The sequence below is a fragment of the Salvelinus alpinus genome, chromosome 8 (assembly GCF_045679555.1).
Source record: "Salvelinus alpinus chromosome 8, SLU_Salpinus.1, whole genome shotgun sequence".
NCBI classification, from domain to species: domain Eukaryota; kingdom Metazoa; phylum Chordata; class Actinopteri; order Salmoniformes; family Salmonidae; genus Salvelinus; species Salvelinus alpinus.
The window spans coordinates 12,822,450-12,835,529 of record NC_092093.1 but is presented as its reverse complement, the minus strand read 5'-3'; the positions used below and the strand labels follow the sequence as shown (position 1 = coordinate 12,835,529).

Below are 13,080 nucleotides of genomic sequence, written 5' to 3'. Positions count from 1 at the left end.
CTAGAGCACTAGCAGAACACTAGAACACTAGCAGAACACTAGAGCACTAGCAGAACTCTAGACCACTAGCAGAACACTAGAACACTAGCAGCACACTAGAACACTAGCAGAACTCTAGACCACTAGCAGAACACTAGAACACGAGCAGAACTCTAGAACACAAGCAGACCACTAGAACACTAGCAGAACTCTAGGCCACTAGCAGCACACTAGAACACTAGCAGAACACTAGAGCACTAGCAGAACTCTAGACCACTAGCAGAACACTAGAACACTAGCAGCACACTAGAACACTAGCAGAACTCTAGAACACTAGCAGAACACTAAACCACTAGCAGAACACTAGAGCACTAGCAGAACTCTAGACCACTAGCAGAACACTAGAGCACTAGCAGAACTCTAGACCACTAGCAGAACACTAGAACACTAGCAGAACACTAGAACACTAGCAGAACACTAGAACACTAACCGAATACTTGATCACTAGCAGAACACTAGAACACTAGCAAAACACTAGAACACTAGCAGAACACTAGCAGAACACTGGAACACTAGCAAAACTCTAGAACACAAGCAGAACACTAGACCACTAGCAGAACTCTAGAACATTAGCAGAACACTAGAGCACTAGCAGAACACTAGAACACTAGCAGAACTCTAGAACACAAGCAGAACACTAGACCACTAGCAGAACACAAGAGCACTAGCAGAACACTAGAGCACTAGCATAACTCTAGACCACTAGCAGAACACTAGAACACAAGCAGAACACTAGAACACTAGAACACTAGCAGAACATCAGAACACTAGCAGAACACTAAAACACTAGCAGAACACTCGCAGAACACTAGAACACTAGTAGAACTCTAGACCACTAGCAGAACACTAGTATAACTCTAGACCACTAGCAGAACACTAGAACACTAGCAGCACACTATAACACTAGCAGAACTCTAGAACACTAGTAGAACACTAGAACACAAGCAGAACTCTAGAACACTAGCAAAACTCTAGAACACTAACAATACACTAGAGAACTAGCAGAACTCCAGAACACTAGTAGAACACTAGAACACTAACAGAACTCTAGACCACTAGCAGAACTCTAAAACACTAGCAGAACTCTAGAACACTAGCAGCACACTAGAGCACTACCAGAACTCTAGAACACCAGTAGAACACTAGAACACTAGCAGAACACTAGAACATTAGCAGAACACTAGACCACTAGCAGAACTCTAGACAACTAGCAGAACACTAGACCACTAGCAGAACACTAGAGCACTAGCAGAACACTGGACCACTAGCAGAACACTAGAACACTAGCAGCACACTAGAACACTAGAACACTAGCAGAACTCTAGACCACTAGCAGAACACTAGAACACTAGCAGAACTCTAGAACACAAGCAGACCACTAGAACACTAGCAGAACTCTAGGCCACTAGCAGCACACTAGAACACTAGCAGAACACTAGAGCACTAGCAGAACTCTAGACCACTAGCAGAACACTAGAACACTAGCAGCACACAAGAACACTAGCAGAACTCTAGAACACTAGCAGAACACTAAACCACTAGCAGAACACTAGAGCACTAGCAGAACTCTAGACCACAAGCAGAACACTAGAGCACTAGCAGAACTCTAGACCACTAGCAGAACATCTAGAAACACTAGCAGAGACACTAGCAACACTTAGCAGAACACTAGAACACTAACCGAATACTTGATCACTAGCAGAACACTAGAACACTAGCAGAACACTAGAACACTAACCGAATACTTGATCACTAGCAGAACACTAGAACACTAGCAGAACACTAGAACACTAGCAGAACACTAGCAGAACACTGGAACACTAGCAAAACTCTAGAACACAAGCAGAACACTAGACCACTAGCAGAACTCTAGAACACTAGCAGAACACTAGAGCACTAGCAGAACACTAGAACACTAGCAGAACTCTAGAACACAAGCAGAACACTAGACCACTAGCAGAACACAAGAGCACTAGCAGAACACTAGAGCACTAGCATAACTCTAGACCACTAGCAGAACACTAGAACACTAGCAGAACACTAGAACACTAGCAGAACATCAGAACACTAGCAGAACACTAGAACACTAGCAGAACACTCGCAGAACACTAGAACACTAGTAGAACTCTAGACCACTAGCAGAACACTAGTATAACTCTAGACCACTAGCAGAACACTAGAACACTAGCAGCACACTATAACACTAGCAGAACTCTAGAAAACTAGTAGAACACTAGAACACAAGCAGAACTCTAGAACACTAGCAGAACTCTAGAACACTAACAATACACTAGAGCACTAGCAGAACTCCAGAACACTAGTAGAACACTAGAACACTAACAGAACTCTAGACCACTAGCAGAACTCTAAAACACTAGCAGAACTCTAGAACACTAGCAGCACACTAGAGCACTACCAGAACTCTAGAACACCAGTAGAACACTAGAACACTAGCAGAACACTAGAACATTGGCAGAACACTAGACCACTAGCAGAACTCTAGACAACTAGCAGAACACTAGAACACTAGCAGAACACTAGACCACTAGCTGAACACTAGAACACTAGTAGAACTCTAGAACACTAGTAGAACTCTAGAACACTAGCAGAACACTAGACCACTAGCAGAACTCTAGACCACTAGCAGAACTCTAGACCACTAGCAGAACTCTAGAACACTAGCAGAACTCTAGACCACTAGCAGAACACTAGAACACTAGTAGAACTCTAGACCACTAGCAGAACTCTAGAACACTATCAGAACTCTAGACCACTAGTAGAACTCTAGACCACTAGCAGAACACTAGAACACTAGCAGAACTCTAGACCACTAGCAGAACTATAGACCACTAGCAGAACACTAGAACACTAGCAGAACACTAGAACACTAGCATGACACTAGCAGAACTCTAAACCACTAGCATAACTCTAGACCACTAGCAGAACTCTAGAACACTATCATAACTCTAGAACACTACAGAACTCTAGACCACTAGCAGAACTCTAGAACACTAGCAGAACTCTAGAACACTAGCAGAACACTAGAACACTAGCAGAACTCTAGACCACTAGCAGAACACTAGAACACTAGCAGAACACTAGAACACTAGCAGAACTCTAGACCACTAGCTGAAACTCTAGAACACTAGCAGAACACTAGAACACTAGCAGAACACTAGAACACTAGCAGAACTCTAGACCACTAGCAGGACACTAGAAAACTTGCAGAACACTAGAACACTAGCAGAACACTAGACCACTAGCATAACTCTAGCAGAACACTAGAACACTAGCAGAACTCTAGACCACTAGCAGAACACTAGAACACTAGCAGAACACTAGCATAGCACTAGAACACTAGCAGAACTCTAGACCACTAGCAGAACTCTAGAAGACTAGCAGAACACTAGAACACTAGCAGAACACTAGAACACTAGCAGAACTCTAGACCACTAGCTGATCTCTAGAACACTAGCAGAACACTAGAACACTAGCAGAACTCTAGACCACTAGCTGATCTCTAGAACACTAGCAGAACACTAGAACACTAGCAGAACTCTAGACCACTAGCAGAACACTAGAAAACTAGCAGCACACTAGAACACTAGCAGCACTCTAGACCACTAGCAGAACACTAGCAGAACACTAGAACACTAGCAGAACTCTAGACCGCTAGCAGAACACTAGAACACTAGCAGAACACTAGCATAACACTAGAACACTAGCAAAACACTAGACCACTAGCAGAACACTAGAACACTAGCAGAACACTAGCAGAACACTAGAACACCAGCAGAACTCTAGACCACTAGCAGAACACTAGCAGAACACTAGAACACTAGCAGAACTCTAGACTGCTAGCAGAACACTAGAACACTAGCAGAACACTAGCATAACAATAGAACACTAGCAAAACACTAGACCACTAGCAGAACACTAGACCACTAGCAGAACACTAGCAGAACATTAGAACAGTAGCAGAACTCTAGACCACTAGCAGAACACTAGCAGACCATTAGAACACTAGCAGAACACTAGAAGAGTAGCTGAACACTAGCAGAACATTAGAACACTAGCAGAACACTAGAAGAGTAGCAGAACACTAGTACTGAACTGAAACAGAAAAGATTTGAGGGGTTCGAGGAAAGAAGAGAGCTCGGGGTTAGTTCCATCACCACCTTACACAGGCTTGGTAAGTTCAATATAAGTGGACAGGTATCGCTGAGTTGCGGATTGGCAAAAGGAGGGAGTCTAGCTTGGTTCCTTCAGTTTATTCAGGTTTGAGAAAAAAATTATCTAAGTGAACAGGTTCTGAATCACTCATGTCCTCTATTTCTTTGAAAATAATGCATTTCATGACATGATTGCATTTCATGACATGAATTATATTCAAAGTCAAACCCACCATGATTTTATCTGAGATAGTCTAAGATAGTCAAGATTTGGAGCTTTATTCCCCATCTTTATGCTGATGCAAAACCAATGAGCTGACGCATGAATCATACACCTCTGTGTGAGATGGTCAGATACATCAAACAACAACGCTAGGCAGGTGAAGTAAATGACTGCAATGGAACGCAACATTTTCAAAAGCAAAATTGCCTGTGCATCGAAGAGAGAAATAGTGTTGCCTGGCTCTGTAGTATTTTGTATTGTAGAATAATGATGTGTATGGCCGGCAAGAATACAGAAAGGGATTTCACAGCTGGAGGAATCCAACTCTCAGGCTAAATCTCCATAACATGCAGTGGGATATATTTTGGCAGCAAAGTGATTTATTTTTTCTGCAATTATTCTCAACAAACTGTCTTTCATCTTCTTTCCTGCAAGAAGGGAGTGTGTGACTGTGTGTGTGTGTGTGTGTGTGTGTGTGTGTGTGTGTGTGTGTGTGTGTGTGTGTGTGTGTGTGTGTGTGTGTGTGTGTGTGTGTGTGTGTGTGTGTGTGTGTGTGTGTGTGTGTGTGTGTGTGTGTGGCCAAGTGTTTTTGCGCGATGTGAATAATGCAAGGCGGAGGATGCAGAACGCTTTAGATATGAGGACTATATCTGACATTCACCATAAAATGCTGTTATATCATCTTTAGCCTCTAAAACAACAAAGGAATGACACAATCAGTACTGAGACTACAGAGGTCATTATAACAGCCTAGCATGCTAAAACAATCTCATTGAGATCAATACAGATAGACTTACGATACGCATGCACAAAAGACTTGCCATTCTCCTTGTGGGAGAAGTAAGGCTACAAAATGGTGAACATGGAGCATTCTCTTTACGGAACTAATCAATGCTTCTAGAACTCTGAGAATCCTCAGAGCAGTCTTGTGTTGCAGCCACCGTTATCAGAACAAGCCTATAATTACCACGCCAATCGCAACTGAACAAATCACCAGCTAGACCCGCAATCAGGCTTGACCCTCTTAAAAGGTGCAGAATGAATCACATTCAGACCAAAACATTGAGCTAAAACGCCAGCCCTCTAATTCCAACTATTTTGTGGTGATTAACAATTTATCCTAAGTCCTTGTAGAAACTTCTCTGATTCACTGTGTGCATGATGAATATTCACTGATGTTTCACACCGTTTTCAGTACCAGTGCTACGGTATGTATAACAACTGAGTTACTTTGTTGGAACACTCACCTGTCTGTCTCACCTGAGGTTAGTAGTGCACGTTGTAGAACTGCCTCTCACCTGAGGTTAGTAGTGCACGTTGTAGAACTGTCTCTCACCTGAGGTTAGTAGTGCACGTTGTAGAACTGTCTCACACCTGAGGTAGGTAGTGCACGTTGTAGAACTGTCTGTCACCTGAGGATAATAGTGCACGTTGTAGAACTGTCTCTCACCTGAGGTTAGTAGTGCACGTTGTAGAACTGTCTCTCACCTGAGGTTAGTAGTGCACGTTGTAGAACTGTCTCACACCTGAGGTAGGTAGTGCAAGTTGTAGAACTGTCTCTCACCTGAGGTTAGTAGTGCACGTTGTAGAACTGTCTCTCACCTGAGGTTAGTAGTGCACGTTGTAGAACTGTCTCACACCTGAGGTTAGTAATGCACGTTGTAGAACTGTCTCTCACCTGAGGTTAGTAGTGCACGTTGTAGAACTGTCTCTCACCTGAGGTTAGTAGTGCACGTTGTAGAACTCTCTCTCACCTGAGGTTAGTTGTGCACGTTGTAGAACTGTCTCTCACCTGAGGTTAGTAATGCACGTTGTAGAACTGTCTCACACCTGAGGTTAGTAGTGCACGTTGTAGAAATGTCTCTCACCTGAGGTTAGTAGTGCACGTTGTAGAACTGTCTCTCACCTCAGGTTAGTAATGCACGTTGTAGAACTGTCTCTCACCTGAGGTTAGTTGTGCACGTTGTAGAACTGTCTCTCACCTGAGGTTAGTAGTGCACGTTGTAGAACTGTCTCTCACCTGAGGTTAGTAGTGCACGTTGTAGAACTGTCTCTCACCTGAGGTTAGTAGTGCACGTTTTAGAACTGTATCTCACCTGAGGTTAGTAGTGCACGTTGTAGAACTGTGTCACACCTGAGGTTAGTAGTGCACATTGTAGAACTGTCTCTCACCTGAGGTTAGTAGTGCACGTTGTAGAACTTTCTCTCACCTGAGGTTAGTAGTGCACGTTGTAGAACTGTCTCTCACATGAGGTTAGTAGTGCACGTTGTAGAACTGTCTCTCACCTGAGGTTAGTAGTGCACGTTGTAGAACTGTCTCTCACCTGAGGTTAGTAGTGCACGTTGTCGAACTGTCTCTCACCTGAGGTTAGTAGTGCACGTTGTAGAACTGTCTCTCACCTGAGGTTAGTAGTGCACGTTGTAGAACTGTCTCTCACCTGAGGTTAGTAGTGCACGTTGTAGAACTGTCTCTCACCTGAGGTTAGTAGTGCACGTTGTAGAACTGTCTCTCACCTGAGGTTAGTAGTGCACGTTGTAGAACTGTCTCTCACCTGTGCTTAGTAGTGCACGTTGTAGAACTGTCTCTCACCTGAGGTTAGTAGTGCACGTTGTAGAACTCTCTCTCACCTGAGGTTAGTTGTGCACGTTGTAGAACTGTCTCTCAACTGAGGTTAGTAATGCACGTTGTAGAACTGTCTCACACCTGAGGTTAGTAGTGCACGTTGTAGAAATGTCTCTCACCTGAGGTTAGTAGTGCATGTTGTAGAACTGTCTCTCACCTCAGGTTAGTAATGCACGTTGTAGAACTGTCTCTCACCTGAGGTTAGTTGTGCACGTTGTAGAACTGTCTCTCACCTGAGGTTAGTAGTGCACGTTGTAGAACTGTCTCTCACCTGAGGTTAGTAGTGCACGTTGTAGAACTGTCTCTCACCTGAGGTTAGTAGTGCACGTTTTAGAACTGTATCTCACCTGAGGTTAGTAGTGCACGTTGTAGAACTGTGTCACACCTGAGGTTAGTAGTGCACATTGTAGAACTGTCTCTCACCTGAGGTTAGTAGTGCACGTTGTAGAACTTTCTCTCACCTGAGGTTAGTAGTGCACGTTGTAGAACTGTCTCTCACATGAGGTTAGTAGTGCACGTTGTAGAACTGTCTCTCACCTGAGGTTAGTAGTGCACGTTGTAGAACTGTCTCTCACCTGAGGTTAGTAGTGCACGTTGTCGAACTGTCTCTCACCTGAGGTTAGTAGTGCACGTTGTAGAACTGTCTCTCACCTGAGGTTAGTAGTGCACGTTGTAGAACTGTCTCTCACCTGAGGTTAGTAGTGCACGTTGTAGAACTGTCTCTCACCTGAGGTTAGTAGTGCACGTTGTAGAACTGTCTCTCACCTGAGGTTAGTAGTGCACGTTGTAGAACTGTCTCTCACCTGTGCTTAGTAGTGCACGTTGTAGAACTGTCTCTCACCTGAGGTTAGTAGTGCACGTTGTAGAACTGTCTCACACCTGAGGTTAGTAGTGCACGTTGTAGAACTGTCTCTAACCTGATGTTAGTAGTGCACATTGTAGAACTGTCTCTCACCTGAGGTTAGTAGAGCACGTTGTAGAACTGTCTCTCACCTGAGGTTAGTTGTGCACGTTGTAGAAATGTCTCATATCTGAGGTTAGTAGTGCACGTTGTAGAACTGTCTCTCACCTGAGGTTAGTAGTGCACGTTGTAGAACTGTCTCTCACCTGAGGTTAGTAGTGCACGTTGTAGAACTGTCTCTCACCTGAGGTTAGTAGTGCACGTTGTAGAACTGTCTCATATCTGAGGTTAGTAGTGCACGTTGTAGAACTGTCTCTCACCTGAGGTTAGTAGTGCACGTTGTAGAACTGTCTCTCAAATGAGGTTAGTAGTGCACGTTGTACAACTGTCTCTCACCTGAGGTTAGTAGTGCACGTTGTAGAACTGTCTCTCACCTGAGGTTAGTAGTGCACGTTGTAGAACTGTCTCATATCTGAGGTTAGTAGTGCACATTGTAGAACTGTCTCTCACCTGAGGTTAGTAGTGCACGTTGTAGAACTGTCTCTCACCTGAGGTTAGTAGTGCACGTTGTAGAACTGTCTCATATCTGAGGTTAGTAGTGCACGTTGTAGAACTGTCTCTCACCTGAGGTTAGTAATGCACGTTGTAGAACTGTCTCTCACCTGAGGTTAGTAGTGCACGTTGTAGAACTGTCTCTCACCTGAGGTTAGTAGTGCACGTTGTAGAACTCTCTCTCACCTGAGGTTAGTTGTGCACGTTGTAGAACTGTCTCTCACCTGAGGTTAGTAATGCACGTTGTAGAACTGTCTCACACCTGAGGTTAGTAGTGCACGTTGTAGAAATGTCTCTCACCTGAGGTTAGTAGTGCACGTTGTAGAACTGTCTCTCACCTCAGGTTAGTAATGCACGTTGTAGAACTGTCTCTCACCTGAGGTTAGTTGTGCACGTTGTAGAACTGTCTCTCACCTGAGGTTAGTAGTGCACGTTGTAGAACTGTCTCTCACCTGAGGTTAGTAGTGCACGTTGTAGAACTGTCTCTCACCTGAGGTTAGTAGTGCACGTTTTAGAACTGTATCTCACCTGAGGTTAGTAGTGCACATTGTAGAACTGTGTCACACCTGAGGTTAGTAGTGCACATTGTAGAACTGTCTCTCACCTGAGGTTAGTAGTGCACGTTGTAGAACTTTCTCTCACCTGAGGTTAGTAGTGCACGTTGTAGAACTGTCTCTCACATGAGGTTAGTAGTGCACGTTGTAGAACTGTCTCTCACCTGAGGTTAGTAGTGCACGTTGTAGAACTGTCTCTCACCTGAGGTTAGTAGTGCACGTTGTCGAACTGTCTCTCACCTGAGGTTAGTAGTGCACGTTGTAGAACTGTCTCTCACCTGAGGTTAGTAGTGCACGTTGTAGAACTGTCTCTCACCTGAGGTTAGTAGTGCACGTTGTAGAACTGTCTCTCACCTGAGGTTAGTAGTGCACGTTGTAGAACTGTCTCTCACCTGAGGTTAGTAGTGCACGTTGTAGAACTGTCTCTCACCTGTGCTTAGTAGTGCACGTTGTAGAACTGTCTCTCACCTGAGGTTAGTAGTGCACGTTGTAGAACTGTCTCACACCTGAGGTTAGTAGTGCACGTTGTAGAACTGTCTCTAACCTGATGTTAGTAGTGCACATTGTAGAACTGTCTCTCACCTGAGGTTAGTAGAGCACGTTGTAGAACTGTCTCTCACCTGAGGTTAGTTGTGCACGTTGTAGAAATGTCTCATATCTGAGGTTAGTAGTGCACGTTGTAGAACTGTCTCTCACCTGAGGTTAGTAGTGCACGTTGTAGAACTGTCTCTCACCTGAGGTTAGTAGTGCACGTTGTAGAACTGTCTCTCACCTGAGGTTAGTAGTGCACGTTGTAGAACTGTCTCATATCTGAGGTTAGTAGTGCACGTTGTAGAACTGTCTCTCACCTGAGGTTAGTAGTGCACGTTGTAGAACTGTCTCTCAAATGAGGTTAGTAGTGCACGTTGTACAACTGTCTCTCACCTGAGGTTAGTAGTGCACGTTGTAGAACTGTCTCTCACCTGAGGTTAGTAGTGCACGTTGTAGAACTGTCTCCTATCTGAGGTTAGTAGTGCACATTGTAGAACTGTCTCTCACCTGAGGTTAGTAGTGCACGTTGTAGAACTGTCTCTCACCTGAGGTTAGTAGTGCACGTTGTAGAACTGTCTCATATCTGAGGTTAGTAGTGCACGTTGTAGAACTGTCTCTCACCTGAGGTTAGTAGTGCACGTTGTAGAACTGTCTCTCACCTGAGGTTAGTAGTGCACGTTGTAGAACTGTCTCTCACCTGAGGTTAGTAGTGCACGTTGTAGAACTGTCTCTCACCTGAGGTTAGTAGTGCACGTTGTAGAACTGTCTCATATCTGAGGTTAGTAGTGCACGTTGTAGAACTGTCTCTCTCCTGAGGTTAGTAGTGCACGTTGTAGAACTGTCTCACACCTGAGGTTAGTAGTGCACGTTGTAGAACTGTCTCTCACCTGAGGTTAGTAGTGCACGTTGTAGAACTGTCTCATATCTGAGGTTAGTAGTGCACGTTGTAGAACGGTCTCTCACCTGAGGTGAGTAGTGCACGTTGTAGAACTGTCTCACACCTGAGGTTAGTAGTGCACGTTGTAGAACTGTCTCTCACCTGAGGTTAGTAGTGCACGTTGTAGAACTGTCTCTCACCTGAGGTTAGTAGTGCACGTTGTAGAACTGTCTCTCACCTGAGGTTAGTAGTGCACGTTGTAGAACTGTCTCACACCTGAGGTTAGTAGTGCACATTGTAGAACTGTCTCTCACATGAGGTTAGTAGTGCACATTGTAGAACTGTCTCTCACCTGAGGTGAGTAGTGCACATTGTAGAACTGTCTCTCACCTGAGGTTAGTAGTGCACGTTGTAGAACTGTCTCTCACCTGAGGTTAGTAGTGCACGTTGTAGAACTGTCTCTCACCTGAGGTTAATAGTGCACGTTGTAGAGCTGTCTCTCACCTGAGGTTAGTAGTGCATGTTGTAGAACTGTCTCTCACCTGAGGTTAGTAGGGCACGTTGTAGAACTGTCTCTCACCTGAGGTTAGTAGTGCACGTTGTAGAACTGTCTCACACCTGAGGTTAGTAGTGCACGTTGTAGAACTCTCTCTCACCTGAGGTTAGTAGTGCACGTTGTAGAACTGTCTCTCACCTGAGGTTAGTTGTGCACGTTGTAGAACTGTCTCTCACCTGAGGTTAGTAGTGCACGTTGTAGAACTGTCTCTCACCTGAGGTTAGTAGTGCACGTTGTAGAACTGTCTCTCACCTGAGGTTAGTAGTGCACGTTGTAGAACTGTCTCTCACCTGAGGTTAGTAGTGCACGTTGTAGAACTGTCTCTCACCTGAGGTTAGTAGTGCACGTTGTAGAACTGTCTCTCACCTGAGGTTAGTAGTGCACGTTGTAGAACTGTCTCATATCTGAGGTTAGTAGTGCACGTTGTAGAACTTTCTCTCACCTGAGGTTAGTAGTGCACGTTGTAGAACTGTCTCTCACCTGAGGTTAGTAGTGCACGTTGTAGAACTGTCTCTCACCTGAGGTTAGTAGTGCACGTTGTAGAACTGTCTCTCACCTGAGGTTAGTAGTGCACGTTGTAGAACTGTCTCTCACCTGAGGTTAGTTGTGCACGTTGTAGAACTGTCTCTCACCTGAGGTTAGTAGTGCACGTTGTAGAACTGTCTCTCACCTGAGGTTAGTAGTGCACGTTGTAGAACTGTCTCTCACCTGAGGTTAGTAGTGCACGTTGTAGAACTGTCTCTCACCTGAGGTTAGTAGTGCACGTTGTAGAACTGTCTCTCAAATGAGGTTAGTAGTGCACGTTGTAGAACTGTCTCTCACCTGAGGTTAGTAGTGCACGTTGTAGAACTGTCTCTCACCTGAGGTTAGTAGTGCACGTTGTAGAACTGTCTCATATCTGAGGTTAGTAGTGCACATTGTAGAACTGTCTCTCACCTGAGGTTAGTAGTGCACGTTGTAGAACTGTCTCTCACCTGAGGTTAGTTGTGCACGTTGTAGAACTGTCTCATATCTGAGGTTAGTAGTGCACGTTGTAGAACTGTCTCATATCTGAGGTTAGTAGTGCACGTTGTAGAACTTTCTCTCACCTGAGGTTAGTAGTGCACGTTGTAGAACTGTCTCTCACCTGAGGTTAGTAGTGCACGTTGTAGAACTGTCTCATATCTGAGGTTAGTAGTGCACGTTGTAGAACTGTCTCATATCTGAGGTTAGTAGTGCACGTTGTAGAACTGTCTCTCACCTGAGGTTAGTAGTGCACGTTGTAGAACTGTCTCTCACCTGAGGTTAGTAGTGCACGTTGTAGAAATGTCTCTCACCTGAGGTTAGTAGTGCACGTTGTAGAACTGTCTCTCACCTGAGGTTAGTAGTGCACGTTGTAGAACTGTCTCTCACCTGAGGTTAGTAGTGCACGTTGTAGAACTGTCTCTCACCTGAGGTTAGTAGTGCACGTTGTAGAACTGTCTCATATCTGAGGTTAGTAGTGTACGTTGTAGAACTGTCTCTCTCCTGAGGTTAGTAGTGCACGTTGTAGAACTGTCTCACACCTGAGGTTAGTAGTGCACGTTGTAGAACTGTCTCTCACCTGAGGTTAGTAGTGCACGTTGTAGAACTCTCTCTCACCTGAGGTTAGTAGTGCACGTTGTAGAACTCTCTCTCACCTGAGGTTAGTAGTGCACGTTGTAGAACTGTCTCTCACCTGAGGTTAGTAGTGCACGTTGTAGAACTCTCTCTCACCTGAGGTTAGTAGTGCACGTTGTAGAACTGTCTCTCACCTGAGGTTAGTAGTGCACGTTGTAGAACTGTCTCTCACCTGAGGTTAGTAGTGCACGTTGTAGAACTGTCTCTCACCTGAGGTTAGTAGTGCACGTTGTAGAACTGTCTCACACCTGAGGTTAGTAGTGCACGTTGTAGAACTCTCTCTCACCTGAGGTTAGTAGTGCACGTTGTAGAACTGTCTCTCACCTGAGGTTAGTTGTGCACGTTGTAGAACTGTCTCTCACCTGAGGTTAGTAGTGCACGTTGTAGAACTGTCTCTCACCTGAGGTTAGTAGT

At 44.7% G+C, this 13,080-nt stretch overlaps 1 protein-coding gene across 6 annotated transcripts in view; it reads right to left on the bottom strand.

Annotated features, from left to right (window-relative positions):
• Positions 1-13,080, bottom strand: part of LOC139582567 (neurexin-3b-like) — a 626,716-nt gene that overhangs the window by 42,342 nt on the left and 571,294 nt on the right. The gene's annotated exons all lie outside the window — the stretch shown is intronic.